Below are 21,853 nucleotides of genomic sequence, written 5' to 3'. Positions count from 1 at the left end.
TTATTCTCTAAGGTCTAGGCAATATTTGTATTTTTGCTCCCACGGTATATCATTGCATATTGCACGAACATATGGGCAATGAGCAGGAGTCGGCCATTCATCCCCTCGTTGTTGAAGTTCATTTGCCACTTAACGACCAGTCTGCAGGTGTTCTAATGTCTTCTTGTATTATGTTACATTCTTCCTCAGTGTTAGAAATGCTGTTTGGCATCAGCTGACAATATTTTCATTGTTCCCAAGTCCCGGTCCGTAGTGTAAATGATGAATAACGGTGTTGGATCATCACTTTGAACCTTCTTCCAATCTGAAATTGCGGGTGGATGTGGTGGTGATTGCATAGATTACATCAGGGAGGAGGGTCCAGACATTCGGGTTTCCACATAATAAAGTGTTTATTTTATGTATTGTGCCTCTCGAACTGACCCTAATTGGGATGCCGAAACATTACATTCTCTGCCCGCATTCAAGCTATCAATGGCGGCTTATTTACCCAGAACAGCCCGCGCTCCAGAAGGTCCCCTATCAATGACTATTGGAGTCCAGTGCGCAGGTGCATTGTGGGTGTGCGCTCTGAGCATGCTCAGTGTCAGTCATGGTGACAGAGTGAGGAAGAGCGGACGGTTTGGGAGGCGGGAGGAGATTGTGGGCACAGGGTAGGAATGGAAACCGCGGCTGGACTGGGAACTGGATCAACTTCTGGGGTAGGCCTGAGACCCCGAATAAGAGGCCCGAAGCCCCGCGTTTACCCCGCGGTGACAGGCCCGGGGACAGCGGGCTCACTGGCCGCCATCTTGCGAGTCGGGGCGGGGCGGATCCGGGAGGCGGGGCTTCCTCCCCAGTGACAGACCCGGGTTATTAAAACAAAAATTGCAGGAAAAACTCGGCAGGTCTGACATCATCTGGGAAGAGAAAGACAGAGTTGACATTTCGAGTCCGTATGACTCTTCTTCAGAATTGAAGAGAAGTAGAAATGTGGTGAAATATATATGTTAAAGGGCGGGGCGGTGGGGGGGGTGCGGCGTGGGACTGGTGAAGCTGGATAGGAGGCCAGTGATAGGTGAAGGCAAAGGAGAATCCGATTACCCGGGCAACAGGCCGCCGCCATCTTGGGAGAGGAAGGCGGGGCTTGTTCAATGAGGGGGCTCTTGGGCGGCCATCTTGGTGAGGTAAGAGGCAGTGGGCGGGGACTCAGGGACCCATTGGCCTGTGCAGCATTGTAAGATGGAATTCACTTCCCCAGAACAAAAACAGAATTACCTGGAAAAACTCAGCAGGTCTGGCAGCATCGGCGGAGAAGAAAAGAGTTGACGTTTCGAATCCTCATGACCCTTCAACAGAACTCGAAACGTCAACTCTTTTCTCCGCCGAGGCTGCCAGATCTGCTGAGTTTTTCCAGGTAATTCTGTTTTTGTTTTGGATTTCCAGCATCCGCAGTAGTTTTTTGTTTTTATTTCACTTCCCCAGAGATCAGTGAAGGCTGGGTCATTGCACATTTTCAAGGCTGAGTTAGCTGCATTAATTTTTGATCCACAAGGCAGTCATGGGTTATGGATGCGAGGAGAAATGTGGCGTGAAGGCCAGAATCAAATCAGCCATGATCTCACTGAGCAGGCTTGATGGGCCGAATGGCCTCTGCTGCTGTTATTTCTCACAATCTTATGAAGGTGGGCTGCTTCAGCGAGCGGAGTGCATGTTTGGCCATCTTGTTGGGGAACAGAGAATTGGTGGAACTTCAGCATCCCAGTCATCAGGAGATAAGAGGGGAACGTATGTGAAGCAGGGTGTTAAACCTTCGGGGAACCAAGAGAGAAAAAAATGCTTCATAGAAACTAGAATTTTTCACTCTGAATTTCTGGTCTTTCCTGACAGCGCTAACTTTTGTAAACTCCTTTTACAGCATATCAGAAAGGGAGGATTTGAAAATGGAAAGCTCAAACCAAACATCACAGCAAGATCTGACAGAGCCACTTGTTTCATCAGGACCTGAATATTATCCGCCTTTGAGTGTAGCAGGAGAAATGTTTGTCTGTTTACCCGTGGGAAAAGATTTCAAGCATCAGTGTGACTGGAAAAGCACCAAGACACACACACCCATGTAAGCATGTTCCAGTGAATTGACTGTGGAAAGAGTCTTAACCAGTTAAACAACCTGTAAAACATTACCCCATTCACAGTGGAGAGAAACCACACACATATTCTGTATGTGGATGAGGCTTCAACTGATCATCCAATCTGGAGAGACACAAAGGCACCCACACTATGGAGAAACCATGGAAATGTGGGGACTGTGGGGAGGGTTTCAGTTACCCTTCTGAACTGGAAATTCATCGACGCGCTCACACTGGGGAGAGACCATTTACCTGCTCCAATTGTGGGAAGGGATTCACTCAGTCGTCCAGCCTGCTGACACACCAGTATGTTCACACTGATCAGAGACCTTTTGAATGTTCTGACTGTCAGAAGAAATTTAAAAGCAAAAAATATCTTCTCAGACATCAACACATTCACAGTGGGGAGAAGTCATTCACCTGCTTCATGTGGGAAGGGATTCACTGCTACATCTAACCTGCAGAAACACCAGTGAGTCCTCACAAATGAAAGACCTTTTAAATGCCCAGACTGTGGGAAGTGCTTTAAAAGTTCTGGGGAAGTGATATGCCATCAACGTGTTCACACAGACGAGAGACCGTTCAGATGCTCTCACTGTGGGACTGGGTTCAGGCGATCATCTGAACTCACTGTACACCAGCGAGTTCACACTGGGGAGAGGCCGTTCACCTGCTCTGCATGTGGGAAGGGATTTACTCAGTCATACAACCTGCTGAAACACCAGCGTATTCACTCTGCTATGAAACCCTTTAAATGTTCTGACTGTGAGGAGAGCTTCAAAAGCAGCAATGATCTGCTGAGACACCAGCAAATTCACACTGTGGAGAGACCGTTCACCTGCTCCGAGTGTGGAAATGGATTCACTGACTTAAAACATCTACTGAGACACCGGAGAATTCACGAGTGTCTGCAGGAGTTGGATTCTGCTGTTTTTGCTACTGTTAGCCACATCCAGTATTAATCACTGTATTAACCTCTGTATTAATCCTGAGGTGTGTAAGAAATGTGTCCCAGCCACTCTCTTCCATAGTTCAGAGCTCCAGGCATGGAACAGAAGGCTCCTTTATAACTGTATTTGGAGTCAAGAAGAGCAAGTGTGAATGCTGGAAAGTGTAAGATTTTAGTCCAGAAGTCACAGATTACCCAAAAAGGGAGCTGTTGAAGTCATTGGTGATTTTTCAGCATTTTATTAAGAGGCAACATTTAGATACGATAAATCAGTTAAATATTCAGAAAAGATACACAACCTGTAACAGCTGAGAATGGTTTACCAATCCTGATCTCTGTGGCTGGAGGTGACAGTCTCCTCGGAATGGTTTACTGGTCCCGGATCAGGGAGATGCTGATCTCCATGGCTGGAGGTGACAGTCTCCTCTGGATGGTTTACTGGTCCTGGATTGGATGATCGGACAGATGAAGCTGATCTCTGCAGCTTGATGTGGCAGCCTCTTCTGTTCTCATTCTTCTGGATCTAGTCCAAGTGTTTGGTGTTAATCTGAAGCCAGATCATTATGGATCAGTTTGAAAAAACCTTTACTGTCCAAAATGATGTTCCCTCTCGAGCCTGTTTAAACTTCACTCAGACAGTTGGTTTACATGTGGGTCATCAGATCCAACCTGATCAGGGTTAGAGATCTCTTGTTTCAGGGACATTGATAGAGAAATGTCCTTGGTAGAGATAACAGGCCTGTCCTGTGTTTGTCACCCAGCAAGCTGCTGTGGAAGCTTTCTTCGTAACAGAGAGTACGAGAGCTGTTTCTATTAATATTCAATGAATTTCTTAACATCTCATGAAGATTATTAGATGGTGATATTTTACCAAACAAACTGTTAAATCAGAGATTGGTGTGAAACTGCGACCTGTTCCTGACTGAAAGTGATGTTTCCAGTCTGAAAATTTCCAAGCGTTTGTGTAACATTCTGGAGTCTCCCAATGTAAGGCAGTGACAACAACAACTTGGATTTACCCTTGAACAGATTAAAATGTCCCGAGACCCTTCACAGAGAATCAAAAGCTGGGTCGAAAAGGTACGAAGGAGACAGGTTTAGCGAGGGAATTCAAGCCCCGAGGACCTCAGCAGGGTGAAAGCGCCTCTGCCAATAGTGGAGTGATGTAGGTGTGGGGAGCTGAAGGGGTCAGAATTTTATTTTTGTTCTTTCATGGGATGTGGGGGGGTCACTGGAAAGGCCAGTATTTGTTGCCCATTCCTTGTTGCCCTTGAACTGATGGGTTGCTCAGCACAAGAGTCAACTACATTGTTGTGGGAGTTTGGAGTCACATGTAGGCCAGACCAGGTAAGGATGGTAGATTTCCTTCCCTAAAGGGCATCAGTGAACCAGATGGATTTTTACAACTATCGATTACTGAGACTAGCTTTCAATTCCAGATTCATTAATTGAATTTAAACTCCATCAACTGCTGTGATGGGATTTGAACCCATGCCCCCAGAGGATTAGCCTGAATCTCGGGATTACTGATGCAGTGATATTAGCACCACACCACACCACTGCCCTCAGCCCCTTGATTTCAGGAGCACACAAAATGAAGTTGAACACAGTTAAATGTGAGGTAGTAGATTTTGGTCAGAAGAATGAGGAGGTCATTTATTACTTGGAAGGTGTGAGCCTGGGTGGAAAAAAGGAACTAAGAGATCTCTGAGTATAATTGTATCATTCAGAGCAAGGCCATAAAATGAGCAAATCGAGCACTAGGTTTTATTTCTTGAGGAATGGAATTGGAATGTGGGGAAGTTCTGCTAAAGCTGCCTGGAACCCTGGTCAGACCACACTGAGAGTAATGAGTACAGCTCTGGTCACCATTTTATAAAACAAATAGAGAGACCCTGGAGAGGGAGCAGAGAATATTTACAAGGATGATACCAGAAATACATATGAGGAAAGGATTGACAGACTGAGTCCCTTCCCCCTGAAAAATAGCAGGCTGAAGGGTGACCTAATAGAGGTCTTTAAAATTGTGAAAGATTTCGATAGAGAGGAAACAGAGAGAACGTTTTCTCTCGTGGGAAAGAGAATAACCAGAGGTCTTCAATAGAAGATGGTGTAAAATTATTAACACTGAACTCTGTTAAAACCCCTTTTGTGTTATAGTGAGGAAGGAAAATGGAGAAATAGGGCATAATATAAATTAATTCCACGGGAGAAAGATTCTGGGAAATAATGACAATCTTTAAAACACTTACTGCAGCTAAAAACTAAAGTTCTTGAAGATTGGTTGTGTGAGCCAAAGGCAGGAATGTAGGGGCCTCTCTGAGATAAATGGCAACAGGATGTAGCAGCCTGCAGGTACGAGGAAATAGAACCATGGTGAATACACGGAACATTACATGATTAACCAAGGCTAACATTCCTGACATGAACTGTGAATACGAAAATTTAGGTGATTAACTAAGGCTAACATTGCTGAAATGAACTATACCTGATTGGTTAAGAGAAACATTCTCAGGGCATGATCACCACAGGGATGAATATTGATTGGGATGGGGCAGAGGTTAATTGGATAAGAGGCAACAAGAAAGAGATCCTCCTGAGCAAGGCCATGTGGAGGAGAAGAAGCCGAGACCAGCAGCCAAGAGAAGGAGAAACAGAGAAGAAACAGATTTGACACAGGTAGAATAACCCACATTAAACTGTAAATCATTGCCAGAGCTTGTTGCTGTAGTTTACATGAAACTTGATAAACTTGTCCTGACTTTGTCTCCATAAAGTTGTTTCACAATTGAAACTTTGTTACTATGTCTGTTTCTGTTGATAAATGAGGAATTAAAACCTCCCAAAAGTACAGATTGAGTTACTGTTTATATTAAAATAGACTGTATCGGTATTTATGTTAAAGTAGAATGTATCTCTGATTACATTACTGAAAACACTGTCTCAGATTCCTGCACTAAGCCAATGCCTCTATTTATAACATACTAGGATCTACCTCAGTTATTACTGCATTGCACCATATCTCTCCTTATATTACAATCGGTGATATTCAAGATATTACTGCACTAGACCCTATCTGATTATTACCAAACTCGACCATGTCTCTCTTTATATTACACGTTACTCTGCCTCAGTTCACAGAATTGTTACGGTGCAGAAGGAGGCCATTTGGCCCATCGTGTCTGCACCTGCTCTCTGAGCATTGTAACTTGGTGCCACTCTCCTGCCTTTTCCCTGTAACCCTGCACATTGTTTCTATATAAATAATCATCTATTGCCCTCATGAATGCCTCAGTTGAACCTGCCTCCACCACACCTCTAGGCAGTGCATTCCCAACTCGAACCAGTCGCTGTGTGAGAAAGTTTTTTTTCACATCACATTTACTTAGACCATAAGACATAGGAGCAGAAATTAGGCCGTTCGGCCCATCGAGTCTGCTCCGCCATTCAATCATGGCTGATAAGTTTCTCAACCCCATTCTCCCGCCTTCTCCCCGTAACTTCTTTTGCAAATCACTTTAAATCTGTGCCCTCTCGTTCCCTCGATGAGTTTCTCCCTATTTACTCTATCGAACCCCCACGTGATTTTGAACACCTCAGTCAAATCTCCTCTTCACCTTCTCCTCTCCAGAAGAACAGTCCCAACCTCTCCAAACTATCTTCATAACTCAAAACAAAAAACAGAATTACCTGGAAAAACTCAGCAGGTCTGGCAGCATCAGCGGAGAAGAACAAAGTTGACGTTTCGAGTCCTCATGACCCTTCAACAGAACTAAGTAAAAATAGGAGAGGGGTGAAATATAAGCTGGTTTAAGTTGTGGGGGGGAGGGGGAGAGAGAAGTGGTTGGGGGGGGTGGTTGTAGGGACAAGCAAGCAGCGATAGGAGCAGATAATCAAAAGATGTCACAGACAAAAGAACAAAGAGGTGTTGAAGGTGGTGATATTATCTGAAAGAATCTGCTAATTATGACTGGATGGCAGGACACGCAAGGTACAGCGTGGCGCCCAGAACTATATACAATATTCCAACTGAGGCCTAACGAGTGTCTTATATTGAGGGAACAGCGCCACTAATTGGCGAATACCTGTATTGCAGCCAGTGGCCCAGGAAGGCGGTTTGTCTCCTTTTAAGGCATTATGCAAATATAAATGGAGGACAGTATATCAGCTACCTTTTCTCCATCTAGAGGGATAGTTAAGCATGTTCTACAATACATGAGAAAAACTGAGCTGTTTAATGGAAAAATATGAACAGGGTGACGTTATGATTTTTAAAAATTAGTGTATGTGACTATGAGAGGTAGTGCTTGATGCCGGCTGGCAGCGTGTGAGAGGTTAGGGTATACTTACCTGGCAGGGGAGCAAACAATGATCGTGCAGGTTGTTCTCCCAGGACGAAGCTATCCCATTGCACTTCGGGTGTGCTGATGCCTGCGATGTCCCCAAGTGCGGGATACTCGACTGCAAAATTTGTGGTAGTGGGGGACTGCGTTCGCGCTCTCCCCTGGTTTACGATTCAAAAAATAGACTTCAACTTATTTGTTTAATGAGGTTCTTTGTTATATCTTATCCAATGTAAACAATTTGGGCCACAAAATACTCTTTCGAAATCTAGACTCTTTTGTTTTCCCTCCCGCAACTATCCAACCCCCATTCTTTTCCTCCCTGCGATTATCAACAGGCGATTATTCCATCTCCGCATCATTTTATCGCTGTCATTTCTTTTGCGGCCGCCAAATTCCACGCGCCATTTTTAACCCCGTATTTGCCCACTCCAATATTCTCTCTCAAACCCCCATATAATACCCAACCCACCATCAAAACAGTCCCTGCACTCCTTCCAGCACCACCCTCCACCTCCCAACCCACCCCGTATCTCTCTGGACTTCGTTATAATATCATCATTCATATACATTCACCATTTAAAACATGCAACTGCGAACCCTCACTATTTCAAACATGTGCAAGTACCCTGTCCCCATGTACATTCTAATTACCCCCCTCCGAAATCAACAGCAGCCTCCCACCCCCTCTGTATAATCTCCCCCTTCAACAGTTCCCTCTGTGATTTCTACCTTCTCAAACTCCTGCCCCCTTCTCCCCATGTGTAAAGTCTTTCCCTGCCCCTTCTGCAGCTCACTTCCCCTGCTGTGGGTTTATCTCATAAACAGGCTTTCCATTCACTTGCCATTATTTCTTCAAGACTTCAATAGCGCAAAGCGAAGAAATAAACGGAGAAAGAAAGCTGGAGAGAGACAGAAAGAAATCTAAACCCAAAACCTCCGTAAAATGAATAGAAAATGACCAACAGGATGATCACACAGCCTAAAACACATGCATTATCCCTGAATTATAACAAGACTTTAGACAGCTTCACATTAGGACTTCTCACTTTCTCTTGTGGGGCTCCAGTTCCTCACACACCGGAGGCTAACATGTATGTTTTAGATTGCAAGGCCGGGCTACTTTAACCCCAGGGCTATCTTTTTGAAACTCCAGGCCCACAGCCTAACAGGAACTGGTTAACCGGAGCCACCGAAAACCAGGCAATTAAATCTCAGGGTAAGAAACAGACACAAACTCACGTGGGCTCATGGGGCGCGGCCTTGGAGAAGGTCTCAGTCTGTCCCCTCTGGAGGAAGGTCCTGAAGAGGAAGAGTCCTTGTCCCAGTCTGGATCTTCACATTGCAGGTTTCAAAATAAAAATTCATTGAGAGTCATACAGTTACTAGGGTACTAGGCCCTGTCTCAGTTATTACTGTAATAGATCTTGTTTCGGTTTATATTTCATTAGACAGTGTCTCAATTATTACTGTAATAGATCATGTTTCTAATGATATCTACCTATATCACACTAGGCCCTGTTCTAGATCGGCATCAAATACTGGCCTTGTAAGTACATTTATAATACATGATACTCGGTCTACTGATTATTGCACGGGACCTTACCCCTGTTCATAACACATTAGACCCAGTTTACTGATTACGGCACTGGACCCTGTCCCTGTTTATAATACATTAGACCTGGTTTACTGATTACTGCGCTAGACCCTATCCCTGCTTATACTACATTAAACCATGACCCTGTTTATAATACACGAGACCCAGTCTACTGCTTACTGCCCTAGACCTTCTTCTTGATTATAATACACTAGATCGTGTCCTTTTTTATAAGACACTATACCCGGTCTACTGGTTACTGCACTGGACCAAGTTCCTAATGGCAGCCACAGCTCCCATAATCCCCCGCGCCCCAGAAAACGCTCTATCCAACTCACGCCTTTCCCCAGGCGCTGAGAGTGCGCGTGCTCCCCCGGGTCAGCCGCGGGGCATTCTGGGCGGCTCCTTTGTTGTGAGTCGGACTCGGTGGAAACGGGAGAAGAAACCGGGAAGCGGCGGCGAGGATGGGGGAGGCGCTGCAGCATCGCTTTAATGGGCAGCCCTGACCCCCAGCCCGGGGAGATCACCGCACGGCCGCCGGGCCCGGCCGCTCTCATTCGGCCTCTGAGAGCCGCACTCGCTGCTCCTGAGGCTGCGCTCGCCCCCCGCTCAGTTTCTCCATTGAATCCTGTTTCTCTCCTTGTTTCTCCCAACTCAGATTCACCGCCTCATTTTCTTTTCTTCCTCTGAGCCCCTGAACTCCATCTGACAGGGTCATGTTGGAGAGCGGGCATTGACTGTCCTGGGAAACAACAGCAAGAGGAGCTCAGAGGCCGGAGGAGCAAAGGGAGCAGCGAGTTCAGTCATCAATCGGGGGGATTGAGGACTGGACCCTGAGTCAGTCAGTCAGAAGAGTCAGAGTGAACCCCTGGGGAATCATTCATCTCTGAAAAATTAAAGGAGTATCTCTTTTATCAACAACATTATTTAACATTTATCAGTATTTTTATTTATTTCATGGGGTGTGGGCATCACTGGCAAGGCCAGCGTTTGTTGCCCATCTTAATTGCCTTGAATTGAGTGACTTGCTCGGCCATTGCAGCAGCAGTTAGGAGTCAACCACGTTTCTGTGAACTTAGGGTCACATGTGGGCCACAACAGGTAAGGATGACAGGTTTCCTTCTCTAAAGGACATTAGTGAACCAGATTGATTTTGCAATGATCTGGTCACTGTTACTGACATCAGCCTTATATTCCAGATTTTATTAAAGGGAGTTAAATTGCACCAGCTGTGCTGATGAGATTTGAACCAATCTCCCCAGAGCATTAGCTTTAGCATTATAAGTTCAGTGACATTATCAATACGCCACCATCTTCCTGGAGTTCCTGGCCTTTGTTTCAGATGCTTCTGTGCCAAGTTGAGCAGGTGTTTAAAGGTCATTCATTTCCCTCGTTCCATGTTGTTGTTAGTTAAAGATATAGATTAATTCCTCATTGATCATGCAACCATTTGTGATATTTAGAGAGACAGTCATTCAGATTTCTGCACATTTATGAGTTAAAGAAACATCCTTCATGCAATTAGTGATCCACATTCTGTACTGGGGGAGATGTCTGGCGACTTCAGCCTTTAAAATTCTAATCCTTTTGTTCAATTCCCTCCATGGAGTCACCCCTCCCTATCTCTGTGACTTCCTCAAGCCCTATACCCTCTAAATAAGGAGAAGCACTTTCCAGTGTGAGACGGGTCAGTGAGCAGATAACACAGATTGAAGGTAATTGGCAGCAGAACCAGAGGTGACATGAGGGAGATAATGCAGTGATTTGTTATGCTCCAGAATGCACTGCCTAATAGGGTGGTGGAAGCAAATTCAGTAATACCTTTCAAATGGGATAAATACTCAAATTGGAAAAAAAATTGCAGGGCTGTTGGGAAAGGGCAAGATTGTGGTGTTAAAGTGCACAGCTCTTTCAAAGATCCAGTGTGGCCATGATGGGCAGAATGGCCTCCTTCCATGCTGTGCCATTCCATGACATTAGGCACTCTGCATACCTCTGATTCTGGCCCCTTACTTGCTAATGACCTCAACAAAAGAGCTAAATTCCAGAGATGATTTGAAAGTGACTTACCTTGGCCCAGTGTGGCATCAAGGAGCCCGAGTAAAATTGAAATCAATGGGAATTGGGAGGGGGGAATCTGGCTGGAATCATGGCCAATACTAAGGAAGGTGCTTGTGGTTGTTGGAGGCCAATCATCTCAGCCTAAGACATTGGTGTGTGACTTGCAGAGGAATTTGGAGGTGATAGCATTTTCATAATCCTGCTATCCTGGTCCTTCGAGGTGCTGGAGGTTGAGGGTTTGTGAGATTCTGTCAAAGTTCTTGTCGAGTTGTAAATATATAAAATTCCTCTCCATCACCCACTGCCTCTCCCACCTCTCCCTTTCCTTCTATAGATGCTGGAGCCTTGTGTAGACACAGACTGATTCTTTTCCCTGAAGGACATTAGTGAACCGATTGTGTTTTTATGACAATTTGATAACTTTCGTTGTCACTTTTCCCTAGTGCCAGCCCCACAAATTACCAGGTTAATTCAGCTCAGTATCACAACCTGCCTTTGCTTTTCTGGGATTCTCTCTCACTCCATTTTTTCTGTTTTAAATCAAATTCACAGGATATTTGAAGTCGAAGGATTTGCAGTCGAGAAACACAAACACATCATATCAAGATCTGCCTCAATCACAAAATTTATCATAACCTGAATATCATCAGATTTTGAACATGGAAGGAAAAAGCACTGTTCACAATGGGGGGAAACCGTGCATGTGCTCTGTGTGTGAACAAGACTTCAGCCATTCATCCAGCCTGTCAGAACATAAATGCAGTCAGAATGGGGAGAAACCGTGCAGATTTGGGGACTGTGGGAAGGGATACAATTATCCATTCAAGGTAGAAATTCATCAGGGTCGTCACAACGGGGAGAGGCCATTCACCTGCACTGACTGTGGGAAGAGATTCATTACCTCATCCCACCTTCTGACACACCAGCGCATTCACACCGGAGAAAAGCCGTTCACCTGCTCCAAGGGTGGGAAGGGATTTGCTCATTCATCCAACCTGCTGAGACACTAGCGAGTTCACACTGATGAGAGACCTTTTCAATGCCCAGACTGCAGGAAGCACTACAAAAGCTCTGGGGAACTGATGTCTCACCAACGTGTTCACACTGATGTGACACCGTTCAAGTGCTCTCACTGTGGGATTGGGTTCAGACGATCATCTGACCTCAGGGTACATCAGCGCATTCACACTGGGGAAAGGCCATTCACCTGTTCAGAGTGTGGGAAGGGATTTACTACCTCATCTTACCTTCTAACACACCAGCGAATTCACACTGGGGAGAGGCCATTCACCTGCTCTGAGTGTGGGAAGGGATTCACTCAGTCATCCCACCTGCTGACACATCAATGAGTTCACACTGGGAAGAGGCCGTTCACCTGCTCCAAGTGTGGGAAGGACTTTTCTTACTCATCAAACCAGCTGAGGCACCAGCGAGTTCACACTGGCAAGAGACCTTTTAAATGTCCAGATTGCGGGAAGTGCTGTATAAGTTCCAGGGAACTGTTGTCCCATCAACGTGTTCACACTGGCAAGAGACCATTCAGATACTCTCACTGTTGCATTGGATTCAGCCAATCATCTGACCTCACTGTACATGAGCGGGTTCACACTTTTTTTTTGTAAAAATATACTTTATTCATAAAAAATCTTCAATCACATTCAAAACCATTTCAAAAACAACATTACAAGGGTACAATCCAGGTTAAACTTTTACAAAATGTATCACCAGGTGCATCAGTACAAACAATATTACAATCATTTACAGCCTTTCATTTTGATCTGTACAGCCCGAGGGGCTCTAAACAGTTCCCAGTCTCTCGGTGCGCTGTGGTAGAAAGGTCTTAGACAGCGACCCTTCCCCATTGCGCCTTTGCGGCAGCTGCCCCAAGCTTTAGTGCGTCCCTCAGCACGTAGTCCTGGACTTTGGATTGTGCCAGTCCGCAACAATCGGTCGGGGACAACTCTTTGTGCTGGAAGACCAACAAGTTTCGGGCAGACCAAAGCGCGTCTTTCACCGAGTTGATGATCCTCCAGCTGCAGTCGATGTTTGTCTCGGTGTGTGTCCCTGGGAACAGCCCGTAGAGCACAGAGTCCTGTGTCACAGAACTGCTCGGGATGAACCTCGACAGCAACCACTGCATCTCTCTCCAGACTTTCTTTGCAAAGGCACAATCCACAAGGAGGTGAACAACGGTCTCTTCCCCACCACAGCCACCTCGAGGGCAACGTGCAGAGGGGGTGAGACTCCTGGCGTGTAGGAAGGATCTGACGGGGAGGGCCTTTCTCACCACCAGCCAAGCTACGTCTTGGTGCTTGTTGGAAAGTTCTGGCGATGAGGCATTCTGCCAAATGACTTTGACAGTCTGCTCGGGGAACCATCCCACAGGGTCCACCCTCTCCTTTTCCCTCAGGGCCTCTAGGACGTTACGTGCTGACCACTGCCTGATGGACTTGTGGTCAAAGGTGTTTTTCTGCATAAATTTTTCCACCAGGGACAGGTGGTACGGCACGGTCCAACTACTTGGAGCGTTCCGCGGCAGCGTGGCCAGACCCATCCTTCGCAACACCGGGGACAGGTAGAACCTCAGCACGTAGTGACACTTGGTGTTTGCGTACTGAGGGTCTACGCACCGCTTGATGCAGCCACACACAAAGGTGGCCATCAGTATGAGGGCGATGTTGGGCACGTTTTTTCCCCCTTTATCTAGAGGCTTGTACATCGCGTCCCTGCAGACACGATCCATTTTCGACCTCCAGATAAAGCGGAAGATGGCTCGAGTGATCGCCATCGCGCAGGAGTGTGGAATGGGCCAGACCTGCGCCACGTACAGCAACAGCGAGAGTACCTCACACCTGATGACCAGGTTCTTACCCGCAATGGAGAGGGAGCGTCGCTCCCACATGCCCAGTTTCCTTTTCACCATAGCCACTCGCTCCTTCCAGTTTCTAACGCATGCCCCGGTCCCTCCGAACCATATCCCCAGCACCTTCAGGCCGTCAGCCCTGACAGTGAAGGGGACAAAGGATCGGTCAGCCCAGTTCCCAAAGAACATGGCCTCGCTCTTCCCACGATTTACCTTGGCTCCCGAGGCCAGTTCGAACTGGTCGCAGACGTGCATCAGTCTGCGCACCGACAGCGGATCCGAGCAGAAAACGGCGACGTCGTCCATGTACAGGGAGGCTTTTACCTGAGTGCCTCCACTGCCTGGGATCGTCACTCCTCTTATGCCCGGATCCTTCCTGATGGACTCGGCAAAGGGTTCTATGCAGCACACGAAAAGGACAGGTGAGAGAGGACAGCCCTGCCTGACTCCAGATTTAATCGGAAAGCTATCTGTTTCCCACCCATTGATTGAGACTGCGCTACTGATGTTAGTGTAGAGCAGTTGGATCCAATTTCGAATTCCCTCCCCAAAGCCCATTTTGGAGAGCACATCCCCCATGTAGGTGTGCGATATTCTGTCAAAGGCCTTCTCCTGATCCAAGCTGATGAGGCAGGTATCCACACCCCTGTCCTGTACATAGGCAATCGTATCCCTGAGCAGCGCCAGGCTGTCAGAGATCTTCCTGCCCGGCACAGAGCAGGTCTGGTCAGGGTGAATCACCAATTCCAGAGCGGATTTGACCCGGTTGGCGATGACCTTGGACAGAATCTTATAGTCCACATTCAACAGTGAAATGGGTCGCCAATTTCTAATTTCCTCCCTTTCCCCCTTGTGCTTGTAGATGAGGGTGATGATGCCTTTCCTCATGGATTCTGACATGCTGCCGGCCAGGAGCATACTCTCGTACACTTCTAGCAGGTCTGGGCCGATCAAGTCCCACAGAGCCGAATACAACTCCGCCGGCAGGCCGTCGCTTCCGGGGGTTTTACTCTTCTCGAAGGACTCGAGGGCCTTAGTCAGTTCGTCAGGAGTTAGCGGTTTGTCTAGGCTCTCCCGCGTACTGTGGTCTAAGACCTCCGTGATAGAGGACAGGAAGGACTGGGAGGCCGTGCTGTCCGTGGGCTTCACGTCATACAGTCCGGCATAAAAGGATTTGCTGATCCTCAGAATGTCGGACCGTGATGACTTTACTGAGCCGTCTTCTTCCTTCAGGCTGCTGATCACAGAGCGCTCTCTGTGTACCTTTTGGAAGAAGAAACGTGAGCACGTCTCATCCTGCTCCACGGAGCGGACTCTGGAACGGAAGATGATCTTGGAGGCCTCCGAGGCAAAGTGCGAGGCTTGCTGGCCCTTCACCTCTTGGAGCTCCTCCTTGACATCGACCCCCATCGACTGCAGCCGGAGCAGATTCTGCATCTTTTCCTGGAGTCGGGACATTTCCCTCTGTTCCTTTCTAGCTTTCTGGGTGCCTTTGCGGATGAAAAACCTCTTGATGCTTCCCTTGATCACTTCCCACCAGTGTGTCAGGGACTCAAAGAGGGGTTTCACGGTTCTCCAACCTTTGTAATCCCTCTTGAGCTCCTCAATGTTCTCTGGGGTCAGCAGTTGCACATTTAGCTTCCATGCCCCCCTGCCCACCCTCAGGTCTTCCTCCAAGTGGCAGTCCGCCAGTAGGAGGCAGTGGTCAGAGAAGAACACCGGCTTGACCTCGGTGGATCTGACTGTGAATGCACGGGACACAAACAGGAAGTCTATCCTGGAACGAATGGACCCGTCTGGCCGCGACCAGGTGTATCTACGCTGCGCTCCGTCTGCAGGGTTGCTGAAGACGTCGTGCAGCTTGGCATCCTTAACTGTTTCCATCAGGGATCTGGACGTAGCGTCCAATCTGCTTCTGGCCCTGCCGGATCGTCCAGCCGCATCGATGATGCAGTTGAAGTCCCCGCCCAGAATGACCGGCCTGGAGGTCGCCAGCAGCAGTGGGAGCTGCTGAAAAACCTCCAGCCGCTCAGCCCCTTGTGCCGGGCCATACACGTTAATTAACCGGAGTGGAGCGTTCTTGTACATTACGTCTGCTACGAGGAGTCGCCCGCCCACCACCTCCTTGACCTCGGAGACGGTGAAGTTGCCTCCCCGCAGCAGAATACCCAGGCCGGAGGAACGAGAGTCGTTTCCGCCCGACCAGATCGATGGCCCGTGGGACCACCATCGTGACCATTGCCTGTAGGAGCTGAGGTGCGGTATCGCACACTCCTGCAGAAACAACAGGTCAGCTTTGACCTTGGCTAGGTAGTCCAAGGTCGCAACACATCGCGTAGTAGATTTAATGCTACGCACATTTATGGATACAATCTTTAAACCCATTTTAAAGCATTTATTCTCCTACCAAACCCACTGTCTCTGAGAGTCCCAGACCTTTAGTCTGCTCCTTCATACCCGTAGTGAGCTCAAATTCCTTCACTTTGGATGGGCTGAGGTAGATCTCCTTGGCCGTGTTCTGCTCCAGTGGCATCTGGAGGTTCACGTAGAGAGCGGGTTTTGAGATGACCTTTGCTGGAGAAGCTTCTCCAAAACTCACCCCCTCTGGGGTGTTGCTGTTCCCGGCTTCCTGGAGCTGGGGTGCGATGATTGCCTCACTGCTCCCAGATTCCAGGGGCTGTGGTGCACTGGCCTCCTCAGGTTGCAGGCAAAGTTGGGGTGCGCTGGTCTCTTTGTTGTCTCCAATTTTCTGGAGCTCGGGTGTCTCGTCCTCCAACGCCCTGGAGCTTTGCCGCCTCTTCTGTCGGTGCCGCTCTGGCACTTCATCATCCGAAGAGCTGCTGCCCTTGTCATCCGTGTCGGATGGGAGACGCCTCTTGCCGCTTCTCTGGGAAACGCCTTTGCTTCTTCTTCGCTCCCTCTTACTTTTCTTCTTCTTCACCGTCCGCCACTCCCCCTGCTGCTTTTCCACTGCTGCCTCCTCCTCCATTGATTCGCTGTCCTGAGGACTGGGAGGTTCAGGGGGTAGTGCTGTTGATTGGCTCTCTGTTGCCTCAATCTCTTTCTCCACCTTGTCTCTCTCTGTGTCCTCCTTTGTCCCGTTGAGCTCCCTGGGGGCCTTGGTGGTTGGAGTGACACGGAACCTTTCTTCTGCTTCCCCCTGGTCGGCTTTGGCTGCCTGTGCGTAAGTACGGCAGCGTTTGGGGCAGGTCCTGTAGAGGTGACTTGCCTCGCCACACAGGTTGCAGCACTTGGCCTGTTTGCAGTCTTTTGTCTGGTGCCCTTCCTGTTTGCAGATCTTGCAGAGGGAGGCGCTGCAGTTGGCCGCCACATGACCAGCCTTGCCGCATGAGCGACAATGCTTGGGTTGCCCAGCGTAGACCAGGTAGCCACGGTTTCCCCCGATAGCGAAACTGGAGGGAGGGTGGAAAATGGCTCCCTTACCATCGGTCTTTAGCGTGACCTTAAACAGGCGTTTGCCTGTCCAGATCCCCAAGTCGTCTCGAATCTCGGTGCCGCTCCCCACCTTATCGAAGTACCTGGTGAGGAAGGTGACCACGTCGGCGACAGGGACGAAGAGGTTGTACACATGCACCATCACCTCACGTTCCCGTTGCAACGGCAGAGAGAAGTGCGGCTCCGCCGTCAGGATCTTCATCTCCGGCAGGTCTCTCTTCTCCTCGAACACCCTCAGGAGCCGGACGCAGTCTGCCACCCGCTTGAACGTGACGTCAAAATAACCGCCTTTGCGGGAGTCGTGCAGGGTGAAGATCTCCGTAGCTTGGAAGCCGCACGCCTTCAACAGGATCCTCCTGGTGAAGAAGCCCCGATCCATAGGTGATCCTCCTTCGCTGTGGTTCACCGTGACTCGGACGGTGATAGGTAACCCACGGTATAGATTTGGATTGCGATTGGTTATCGCCCTTCCATCCCGACCTTGCCATGGCAGGACCATGGTGTCGCCCCTGCAACACTTGATCTTAGCCAAAAGGCCGAGAAGCGATCGGGTTCACACTGGGGAGAGGCCATTCACCTGCTCCAAGTGTGGGAAGAGATTCACTCGGTCATCCTACGTGCTGACGCATCAAAGAATTCACACTGGGGAGAGGCTGTTCACCTGCTCTGACTGTGGGAAGAGATTCAATCAGATATGCACGCTTTTGGGACACCAGCGAGTTCACACTGGGGGGAGGCCGTTCACCTGCTCTGAGTGATTTCAGACCTTCCTCTGAACAGTTTTCAAACTGACTCCAGCTCATTGTCCATTCCTTCACTCAAGACCCGGATGGAAAACCCTCAGCTCAAGATGGCGGCGGCCGGTTGCCCGGGTAACCCGGACCTGTCACCGGGGAGGAAGCCCCGCCTCCCTGACTCCCACTCGCATGATGGCGGCCAGTGAGCCCGCTGCCCCCGGGCCTGTCACCGCGAAGAAAAAGTCCAGTTTCCCGCTGGAATTTGTGACAAATCAGCTTTCAAAATGATGCAGAGTTTCAGCCAATGAGGGAGATCCGGGCTCAGCCCCGCCCCTCATTCACTCCGATTGGTTGGGGGACCTGTCGCTGCTGCTCGGTCCTCCAGACCGCCCCCTCTTCCTATTGGTCCGGACCTGCCATCAATCACCGGGCTTTGTGAGTTGAAGCATGCGCAGTGCTGATGCTGTAGCTGGAGTGAGGCCTGTCGGCCCCAAATCTGAATAAGAAGCTTCTGGTCCCGCGTTTGTATCGAGCGGGGGAAACAGCTGCGGCTTCTCCCGGCGACAGGCCTGAGTTTACGGCCGGCATCTTTATAGAGGCCGCAAACCAGCAGGAGGCAAAAAATCAGAGAGAGAGTTTGTTGTGAAGTCAATGGGTTGTTGTAAATCAGGAGGTCAGGGTTACAGTCAACAACAACAACTTCTATTTATATAGAGCCTTTAGCATCAGAAACCATCCCAGTGCATTTCACAGGAAAATTATAAAACAAAGTGTGACACCGAGACACATGAGGAGATATGAGGGCAGGTGACCAAAAGCTTGGTCAAAGAGGGCAGTTTTAAAAAGTGCCTTAAAGGAGGAAAGTGAGGTCGAGACGGAGAGATGTAGGGAGGGAATTGCAGAGCTTGGGGCTGAGGGAACTGAAGATGCAGCCACAAGGGGTGGAGAAACCACCTTCACGATTGCTCATTAAATCTCGACACAGTAAGTTCTGGACACAAGGCTCATGTTTTACTCTGTATGGTTGGTCAGGCTGTTTCAGATTAATATTTTAACACGAGTAATGAATAAAGTGAATTATCAAACATATTGTTCTCTCTAGTTGTACAAACTTGTTAAAAGGATACAGAAAGAATTATCCAACACTTTGTCTGGATTTCAGCCCAGGGAGAATGTGTGGGATGGGGATCTGCAGCTTTGAGGAATAAGAGAGGGAAAAAATGTTCTATTGAAACTAGAATTGTCTGTTCTGAATTTCTATCCTGTACTGACAGAGATGACTTGTGTAAACCCCTTTTACATGATATTACATGGGGAGAATTTGTAGACACGTAACTTGAATCGAACATCACATCAAGATCTGACAGTCACTTGATTCATCAGGACCTGAATATCATCAGCCCTTGAATCTGTAAGGAGAAATGTTTGTCCGTGGGAAAAGGTTTCAAACATCAGTGTGACTGGAAAAACACCGAGACACGCACACACTAGTGAGAGTGTTCCAGCGCACTGACTGTGGAAAGAGCTTTAACCGGTTACACAGCCGAAAAAAAAATTGCATCATTTACAGTGGGGAGGAACTGTTCTGTCTGTGAAAAAGGCTTCATCTGATCATCGAATACCACGGAGAAACCATGGAAATGTGGGGACTGTGGGCAGGCATTCACTACCCCCTTCAAGCTGGAAACTCATCGACGCACTCACACTGGGGAGAGACCATTCACCTGCTCTGAGTGTGGGAAGGGATTCACTCAGTCATACAGCCTAGCATTACACCAGTGAGTTCATACCGGGGAGAGGCCTTTCACCTGCTCCGTGTGTGGGTCGAAATTTATTAATTCTTCCAACCTTCTGAGGCACTAGCATGTTCACAGTGAGGAAAAGCCATTCATTTGCTCTTATTGTGGAAAGACTTTCAGTCTTTCAACCATCCTCATCTCACACCAGCGAGTTCACACTGGGGAGAGGCCATTCATCTGCTCCGTGTGTGGGAAGGGATTCACTGAGTCAGCCAACCTAGCATTATACCAGCGAGTTCACACTGGGGAGAGGCCATTCATCTGCTCTGTGTGTGGGAAGGGATTTATTAATTCATCCAACCTGGTGTCACACTAGCGAATTCACACTGAGGAGAAACCATTCAGCTGCACTTCCTGTGGAAAGAGTTTCAGGCATTCAAGTAATCTCAGTCTGCACCTGCAAGTTCACACAGGAGAGAGGCCATTCACCTGCTCCCATTGTGGGAAGGGATTCACTTGTTCCTCTCACCTGGTGAGGCATCAGCGACTTCACAAGTGACAGCACGGACTGGATTCTAATGTTATTGCTGCTGTTAACCATATCCAGGATTGAACCATGTTCATTCTGACAGCTGGGGTTTGTCTCTGCTGCTGTTAATAATCCCTGTAACTGGGTTGAAGTTTAATATGCTGAATCTATAGCTGATTGTGTTCTTGGGACGGCAGTGTCCCTTTAAGAACCGCTGTCTGATCTTTCCCCACAACTCTGTGACATTCATCAGAAATTAGTTTACATCAAGATTATGAACTTTTCTTCAATCCTAAATTGATCTTTGGTACGAACTCTACAATTCAGTGTCTGAAAGGTTCCACTGATTAACATCTCCAGTTAGAAAGTGCTGATTAATCCCTGCTGACAATTCTTACTGATTTGCACATTAAGCACAGTGACACATCCATTATCCACCAGAAAGAAGGGGAATGGGGTTTGGAGAATCGAGAGTCCCCAAATGTTACCCCTCCTGTCTAGTACAGAAATCCCCTTGGCACAGGAATGGAGACAAGTCCAATCCAAGTGATGGACTAAGAAATCGCCGTCTAATAAACTTATGAAATCTTCAGAAATTTATGGAATATTATAGAAATTGCTCACTCTTATGAAGGAAGCTTCCATAGCAGCTTACTGGATGACAAACACAGGACAGGCCTGTTATCTCTGCCAAGGACGTCTCAAGCACATTTCCTGAAACAAGACATTTCTAACCCTGATGTGATTGAATCTCATGACCCATATTTAAACCAACTGTCTGTCTGAAGGTTAAAACAGGCTCATGAGAGCAAAACGATTTCAAAGTGACTCGTACTGGCTTCAGCCCAGCACCCACACTCTGGCTCACACCAGTAAACCGTTCAGAGGAGATTGCAGCCACCAGCTACAGAGACCAGCACTCACTCTGAGACATCATGCGTCCGTTTGTCCTCCGGGACTGGTCGACCATTCTGACCTGTCACCGGTCATCTGTTTTCCTGTCTATTTAGCTCTTTGATCATATCTAAACTGTTGCTTCTCAATAAACTACTTTCAAATCACTTCTGAGCTCGGCCCCCTTTTTCAGGTAATCTGTGACTCCCAGACCTAAATCTTACAAGGAGTGTTAGGAGCAGGATCACAGTGGTCGAGGTCATAGGCTTGAGAAGTAACAGTCTTAGTTAAATGTGAATGGGGAAATTCCTAAGTGAAGCCAGGAGTATATAATGACATTAACATATTACAGGGAACGATGGACAGATAGGCTGACAGAGAACATGGACACGCCAGGGGTGAGAGATATCCTGGTGATTGTAGAAGGGTATGATGAGAATTACGAATATATCTCTATAGACTTTCTAAAGAGTTTCAGAAAGGCCAAATTAAATTGAAGAAAGTCCAGAATCAGTTGGAAAATATCCACAAGGTGAATGCAGGTGAAGAATGAGCTGGAAAATCTTTAAATTCTGCG

The 21,853-nt window shown here is 47.9% G+C and overlaps 1 protein-coding gene and 1 non-coding gene across 2 annotated transcripts in view; both read left to right on the top strand.

Annotated features, from left to right (window-relative positions):
- The window catches only part of LOC144697718 (uncharacterized), a 112,420-nt gene that overhangs the window by 60,615 nt on the left and 29,952 nt on the right, over window positions 1–21,853 (top strand). The gene's annotated exons all lie outside the window — the stretch shown is intronic.
- On the top strand, window positions 7,400–7,564 carry LOC144698575 (U1 spliceosomal RNA). The gene has a single exon (XR_013580524.1). It is a non-coding gene; the product is annotated as a U1 spliceosomal RNA (small nuclear RNA).

The sequence above is a fragment of the Cetorhinus maximus genome, chromosome 23 (assembly GCF_964194155.1).
Source record: "Cetorhinus maximus chromosome 23, sCetMax3.hap1.1, whole genome shotgun sequence".
Taxonomy (NCBI): Eukaryota; Metazoa; Chordata; class Chondrichthyes; order Lamniformes; family Cetorhinidae; genus Cetorhinus; species Cetorhinus maximus.
This window is presented reverse-complemented; position numbering and strand designations above follow the sequence as displayed.